This window comes from Trichechus manatus, unplaced genomic scaffold (assembly GCF_000243295.1).
Source record: "Trichechus manatus latirostris isolate Lorelei unplaced genomic scaffold, TriManLat1.0 scaffold00019, whole genome shotgun sequence".
Lineage (NCBI taxonomy): Eukaryota > Metazoa > Chordata > Mammalia > Sirenia > Trichechidae > Trichechus > Trichechus manatus.
In genome coordinates, this window is record NW_004443955.1 from 16,674,256 (window position 1) to 16,682,307 (window position 8,052).

Sequence of the window (8,052 nt, forward strand, 5' to 3'; positions counted from 1 at the left end):
TATATCTTTTACATTTACAAAACCATGCAACTCCAGCAATGGAATATTTTTCCTCACTCTCTTCAGATGTAGTCCCAAAAGCGTAATGGAAAAGAAGAACCTTTCAGATGGTGAAGCCAAGACTCCTGGAGAGTAACAGACAAGAGAGTTCTTCCCAAGTGAAGAATCAAGCCCTCATCAAAGGAGCTTTCCTGCCAGGTCTGGAGTATTTGCAAAGCCTGCCCAGCAGGATTTGCTCACTACAATGAATCACTTACTTCTGTATGTTTCCATTTTTTCCTTTTCCCAATAGGAGTTCTCCTTGAGGTTATTTTGTTCCTTTCCATCATTATATACTGTGTGTGGGAGGAGAGATAACTCGTCTATTAGTTCATCGACTGCTGAATCACAATCAACCACAGCTGGTGTTGTTGAAGGGAAATCTGTATTATCCACAGGTGTGGAGCTTTAAACCGGTTGCAGTAATTGATGAGACCTTGGGTTTTCCCTTGGGGTCAAGGTATTTGTGTTCAGAGGGGTGTGCATTGTTTGATTGGTTAGGAAAGACAGACCCAGGTAAAAAAGGCTAGTTTTCTCTCAAAATTCATTCTCCTCTTTTTCCTGAAGCCAAGAAACCAGGGCTTCTACAGTTATTGGTCCACCAACTCCTAAGGGTGGCCATTGCCAGTGAACTACAGGTTATATTTCCCATGCTCCCCCCTTGCAGCTCACTGTGGCCATATGACCAATATCTATCTGATTGTGATATGTAAGTGGAAGTGATGAGATCAGCTTGTAAACACTTACTTAAAAGGAAATTGATTTTCTCCTACATCTTCTGACCCTGCTTTGACCACACACAGGAGCCATAAGAGAAAAATAACTTGGATCCCTTGATGATCTCTTGAGGCAGAACTGCCGGCTGTCCTGGTCTGACAGCCCCTATACCTGGACTGTTACTTGAGAGAGCCATTGTGTTTTAAGGTCTCTTCCCTACCACAGCTTAGTCAATACTCTATTCCCTACCAAAAGTCATTTGGATTACACATAGTTTTCCCCTTAGACATTGACTTTAGAAATTTACCCAGAGGCGACGTACAATTTTACTACATTGTTGGCCTTTAGCAAGATTTTTTTTGGCTAAATTATGCATACAGTTCATCTTTCCACTCCCCATACTCTCTCTCTTAAGAGAATTGCTGAGGGCTGGCCAATTAGCCAGCCATGGGAAAACTGATGATTCAACATATTTAATTTCTTCTTTTCTTTCTAGAGCTTTCTCCCACAAGACTGAATGGATAAGACAGCTGAGATGGTAGAAGGTCTTGTTTCTGCCCCCCACCCACCTCAGAAGCCTTGAGGAAGGCTCATCCCCCCAGAGAAATAGCACAGGCAAGTCCTCTCTTACTCTGACTCCCATACCTTCTACATTTACATTTTTTTTTTCCTACGATTTATCTAGACTGAAAATGGTTTGATTGGTCAATTTTCCCTCTCTTCTCTTCTCCCCAGCCCTGCTTCTTTCTGGGTGTGAAATCAAATTCTAATATCTCTCTTGTCTCTCTGTTGCTTTTTACCAGAGAATATGGCCTTGCTTCACATTGCTGTGATGAGATCCGAGTTGCTGCTTTGGGGAAAGAAACTGATGCATCATAATGATTTTGCATTATTTCTATTTTATAGTTGGTTTAAACTATTTCATTAAAGTCCTGTTAGAACACCAAAAGAGAAGAAAACACTTGACATTTCTCAAGCTGAAATAACTGTAGAAAAATTTCAAGCCTCTGGTTGAAATATTAAAGGATTATATGGGCAAAAATTTGAATGATGCAGAAAGCATTAAAAGAAGAGAGAAGGAATACAGAGTCACTGTACCAGAAAGAATCAGTCAATGTTCAACCATTTCAGGAGGTAACATATGATCAAGAACCAATGGTACTGAAGGAAGAAGTCCAAACTGCACTGAAGGCATTGATGAAAAACAAGCCTCCAGGAATTGATGAAATACCAATTGAGATGTTTCAACAAACCGATGCAATGCTGGAAGCACTCACTCACCTATGCCAAGAAATTTGGAAGACAGCTACCTGGCCAATAGACTGGAAGAGATCCATACTTGTGCCCATTCCAAAGAAAGGTGATTCAACAGAATGCAGACATTATTGAACAATATCATTAATATCACATGCAAGTAAAATTATACAGAATATAATTAAAAAATGGTTGTAGCAGTACATCCACAGGGAACTGCAAGAAATTCAAGCCAGATTCAGAACAGGATGTGGAATGAGGGATATCATTGCTGATGTCAGATGGATCCTGGCTGAAAGCAGAGGATACCAGAAAGATGTTTACCTGTGTTTTATTGACTATGCAAAGACATTTTACTGTGTGGATCATAACAAATTATGGGTAACATTGCAAAGAATAGGAATTCCAGAACACTTAACTGTGCTCATGTGGAACCTGTACATAGGCCGGAAGGTAGTTTTTCAAACAGAACAAAGGGATACTGCATGATTTAAAATCAGGAAAGGTGTAAGTCAGGGTTGTATTCTTTCACCATACTTATTCGATCTGTATGCTGAGCAAATAATCTGAGAAGTGGACTATATGAAGAACGGGGCATCAGGATTGAAGGAAGACTCCTTAACAACCTGCTATATGCAGATAACACAACCTTGCTTGCTGAAAGTGAAGAGGACTTGATGCACTTACTGATGAAGATCAAAGACCACAGCCTTCAGTACAGATTACACTTTAACATAAAGAAAACAAAAATCCTCACAATTGTACCAATAAGCAATATCATGATAAATGGAGAAAATATTGAAGAAGTCAAGGATTTCATTTTACTTGGATCCACAATCAACACCCATGGAAGCAGCAGTCAAGAAATCAAACTATATATTGCATTGGGCAAATCCACTGAAGAAGACCTCTTTAAAGTGTTTAAAAGCAAAGATGTCACCTTGAGGACTAAGGTGTGCCTGACCAAGCCACGGTATTTTCAATTGCCTCACATGCATGCGAAAGCTGGACAATGAATAAGGAAGACCAAAGAAGAATCAATGCCTTTGAATTATGGTGTTGGCGAAGAATATTGAATATACAAAGACTGCCAGAAGAATGAACAATTATGTCTTCGAAGAATTACAGCCAGAATGCTCCTTAGAAGTGACAATTGCAAGAATTTGTCTCATGTACTTTGAACATGTTATCATGAGGGACCAGTCCCTGAAGAAAAACATCATGCTAGGTAAAGTAGAGGATTATCCAAAAAAAAAAAAAGAACGTCTTCAATAAGATGGATTCACACAGTAGCTGCAGCAATAGGATCAAACATAGAAACCATTGTGAGGATGGTGCAAGACCAGGCAGTGTTTTATTCTGTTGTACATAGGGCCATTATGAGTTGGAACAGACTGGACAACACCTAACAACATAACTAGACTCAAGATCAAAGCCTAAGGATCATTAAGAATAGATATCTTGCATCAGTGGTTCTCTACCAAATATATATGTGGAAAACAATGGCTGGCCAAAGCCAATATTCAGGAACACAAATTCCAGCACAGGAAGGCAAGGATTCTACCACTGAACTACCATTGCCCGCTAGGGCAACGTGTACAAGGCAGTAAATACTGTAATCCACTTGGTTGGAGGAACTGTCTTAAACATCTTTTTTTTCTCAGTGTCTAATACAGTGCCTGGCATGTAGGAAGTTCTCAATGCATACTTATTCACACAAATGAATGTAGGAATGAATGACTCAATTTAACTTGATACTCTTATTTTGAGAAATATGTTAGTCTTCTCAAACTGTAATATTTGAATTAAAATACGACACCCTTTAATCTCCTTTCTCTTTGCTCCTTCTGCTACAGCTGTTTTTACAGACTCTATTAAGATTGCATGTGTATAATGTTTTGACAATTGTTTCTATTAATAGAACATAAAGAAGAAAATGAAAGCAAAGTGAAAATTCTATAAATGATTTTTGGGGAAGGTTGGGAGACTACTTTAAAGCTAAAAACAATCTTGCAAATTAATTCTCAGGTAAAGGCAGAAAGTAAGACATTCTCAGAGTTCAAAATTAGCCCAGGAGCATGAGGGAGGCAGTGGCAGAGGCCACACTTTAAGAATACTAGAAAAGATTTTATAACAAATTAGACTCCAGATGACACTGCTCCTGATGTTACAGGCCATCATTATGCACAGCTATGGAACGCCAGTATGCATTAATAATAAAGATCAGTGTCGCCTTCTAGGGAAATGTAGAGCATTCTTTTAATTAACTTAAATTTTTCATCAATTTGATTGAAAAGCTCTTATCCTTTTTATTTTATTTATTTATATATTTATTTTACTTCAAGTATTTTGTGCATCCCAAAGCAGATTTATCCTTACTAGGTGGTGTTTTCTAAAATGGTGTACTTGCTTTGTGGTGTAGAAATATCAGAGCAACAAGCAGGAAATAAGTCAGAGTGTGGAATGAGAAAAAGGAGTAAAAGCAATCAGTTCACTGCAAGAAAAATATTCTTACAGGTAAGGCAGAGGCATAGCATTTCCTTTTACTAAGGTATTGAAGACCAGCTGTATTTCAACAGAGGTCTTGGCTACTGTATACTATGTGATTCTTCTGTACATCTTAACATACATCTTAAGTCAGGAGACATTACTAAATATAACAGAGAGGAACATTTCTGCCAACTCTCTGTGCGTGTGTGTGTGTGTGTGTGTGTTACCAAAAAAACTCATTGCTGTTGAGTTGATTTCAACTCATGTTGATACCATGTGTTACAGAGTAGAACTGTTCTATAGGGTTTTCTTGACTATAATCTTTATGGAAGCAGATCGCCAGGGCTTTCTTCCATGGCGCTGCTGGGGGGGTTCAAACTGCCAACCTTTAGGTTCATATACAAGTTCAAACTGTTTGTGCCACCGAAGGACCTGTGTGTATATATGTTATTTAAATAATATATATTTATTATATATAATGTTTACATATAATAATTACTAACTACAGATGTCTATGAATAAGCTACCTCTTTTGGCAGAGACTTCAAGTGTATGCGAACTCATTTGTCAGGGGACTTCAGTGGAGAGTCCTCAGGAGACTTGAGATGGGTGTTGGAGTTAACTTGCGTTGAGCTGAAATTGAAGCCATAGAAGTGAATAAAACCTCCTAAGGCAAGCAGTGGAGCCCTGGTGGCACAGTGATTAAGAGCTACAGTTATTAACCAAAAGTTCTGCAGTTCAAATCCACCAGCTGCTCCTTGGAAACCCTATGGGTCAGTTCTACTCTGTCCTATAGTGTCGCTATGAGTCAGAATTGACTCAACAACAATGGATTTGTTTTTTTTTTTTTTTCGATAAGGTGAGCAACAATATGAGAACAGTTCCATGAATCTGAGTTTATCTGTGTTTCTCTGCGAATCTAGGATGTGCTTGTAGTGCTCTAATGACTTTAAATTATTTACATGCTTTTTTGGTTATAAATAAGAATCAGGGACTTCCGGCAAAATGGCGCCATAGGCAGAAGCACCATGCTGTCCCTCCACAGCAAAGATCTGAAAAACTAAGCCGAACAGAGAAAACAACAATCCTGAAACCCTAAAACATCAAATGAAGAAATAAAGAACTCAGCCAAGCACCAAATGGAGTGAGAAAACTGACAGAGAACAGAAAGTGAGGAGAGATTCATGCAGGTGTCCCCTATCAGCTAACGCAGCATGGATCCACCATCTTGGACTCCTGTCAGAGACCAGCAAACGGGGGGTATGAGAAAGCAGCTTCACGGAGCTTCCAGCGGGAGACAAAACAACCTGTAATTTGCGATATACGCTTTCCCACCCCCCACCCTTCTTCACTGCAACTCAGCCTCCTTTGCTTTCTGTGGCCACAGTCTCTTGTCCGGGAAGCACCGGCTGCTAGGATTCCACCCACCCGAACGGGCCAGGTCTCTGAGTGCCATTTGTTGGCTGCTGGTGTTCCTTTTCTCCACTTCTTTTGATTTCTTCCTTACCTCTCACCACCTCCCCGTCCTTTCACTCAAATTCATGTCTCTGTGCACCATCTTTACTCCTTCCTGAGGGGCTGCAGAGCTCCATTCGAGTGTGGAGCTGCTTGCTGGTCTGGGCTGCCGCGCTGGTGGGATCCCAGGGGTTTTGTTTGTTCATTTGTTTTGAATTGTTAGTTTGTTTTCATTTCCTTTACATGAGTTGGGAGCCCATTCTGGCCAGGTGGTGCTATGTGGTTTGTAAACTACACCCTCGACTTGCACAGATGTGCAGAGGGATCCCTGAGGGCATTTCTTTTCTTGTTTTTTTTTTTTTTTTTTCTGTTTTTTGGGGAGCTTTTCTTGTTCTTTTTTTTTTCTTTAAATTTGTTTTGTTTTCTTTTCCCTCTTTTTCACTTTTTGTCTTTCTTCATTGCTCATTACTTATTCATTACTTCTCTTTCTGTTCCCTGAATAACTGGCGTTATATACCTCTACGCCTTCTACCCAGGCTGTACTGCAACACCTGAGAACAACTTCCTCAGACCTCATAGCCACATTGGTGGGACTCCTGGGAACTTTGAGGTCCTTTAACCTTTCCGATTTTTATTTATTCATTCCTTTTCTTTTTTTTCTTCTCTTCTCCTTTTTGTTTTTCTCTGTTTCATAGTCTCTCATCGCTACACTCCAATGGCAAGCTCCCCTAGCATTCTTTTTTGTTTGTTTGTATGTTTTTGGCTCCTGTTCCTCTCTCCTGTCTCCCATATCCATCTTAGCTCCACACATAACAAACTCCCCACTACATCCGGCCTACCAGCATGGTGCGCTTAACATCACACCACCAAGCAGCACAGGCATGGCCTACTGGAACTTGCCCTGCACTGATTACCGACCTGCTCGGGTGGCTGTAGTAAGTGCCACAAACAACCCATCCCAGTAACTCCTCTTCAGCTAGACCTGTCCTGCCATACTGTATCTGAGTGACTGACACTGCCAATTAGACGAGGCGAAAAGTCTTCTGTCCACAGACGAGCAAACAACAAAGAACACACACCCAGCCTGCTCAGACATAGCCAAATTAAAAAAAAAAAAGGGATGAAACAAACAAATCTACAATCAATAAATGAGAAAAATAACTACTGAATGTCCTGAAGACAGCAGACAATATCAAAACATTTACAAAAACAGGACAGGATGGTTCTAGTAGATTCCAAAATAAAAAACCAGATGACTTTCCAGTGGAAGAAAAGTCACTAGAACTACCTGACAGGGAATTCAAATCAATAATACTCAGAATTCTCTAAGAGCTGAAGCAAAATGCAGACAAAAATGAGGAAAAAATAGACAAATTCATGGAAAATACAGACAAAAAAATGGAAGAATTCAGGAAAATGATGCAAGAACAAAATGCCAAAATAAACTTACAACTAGAAATTATACAAAGACAACAATAAGAAATCCAAAAGATAAACAACAGGATTTCAGAAATGGACAGAGTAACAGAAGAGCTGAGAAGCAGATTTGAAATGGTGGAAGACAGGATCAGTGGAATAGAAGACAAACACTTGGATACAACTTTGAGGAAAACTCAGAAAATAGAACAAAGAAAAATGAAGAGATCCTGACAGTTATGTGGGATACAATCAAAAGCAAACATTTTTGAGTGATTGGAGTTCCAGAACAGGGGGAGAAAACAAAACACAGAGAGGATCATTGAAGAACCACTGACAGAAAACTTCCCCAATATCATGAAAGATGAAAAGCTGGCCATCCAAGAAGCTCAACGAACCCCATATAGGAGAGACCCCCAAAAGAAAATCGTGAAGGCATATCATAATCACACTCACCAAAACCAAAGGCAAACAAAGAATCCTGAGAGCAGCTCGAATAAAACAAGAAGTCACATACAGAGGAGAAAAAATAAGACTAAGCTCAGATTATCAGGCAGAAACCATGCAGGGAGGAAGGCAACGGGACATATATAAAATCTTGAAAGAAAAAAAATTGCCAGCCAAGAATAATATATCCTGCAAAACTCTCATTCAAATATGATGGTGAAATTAGGTCATTTC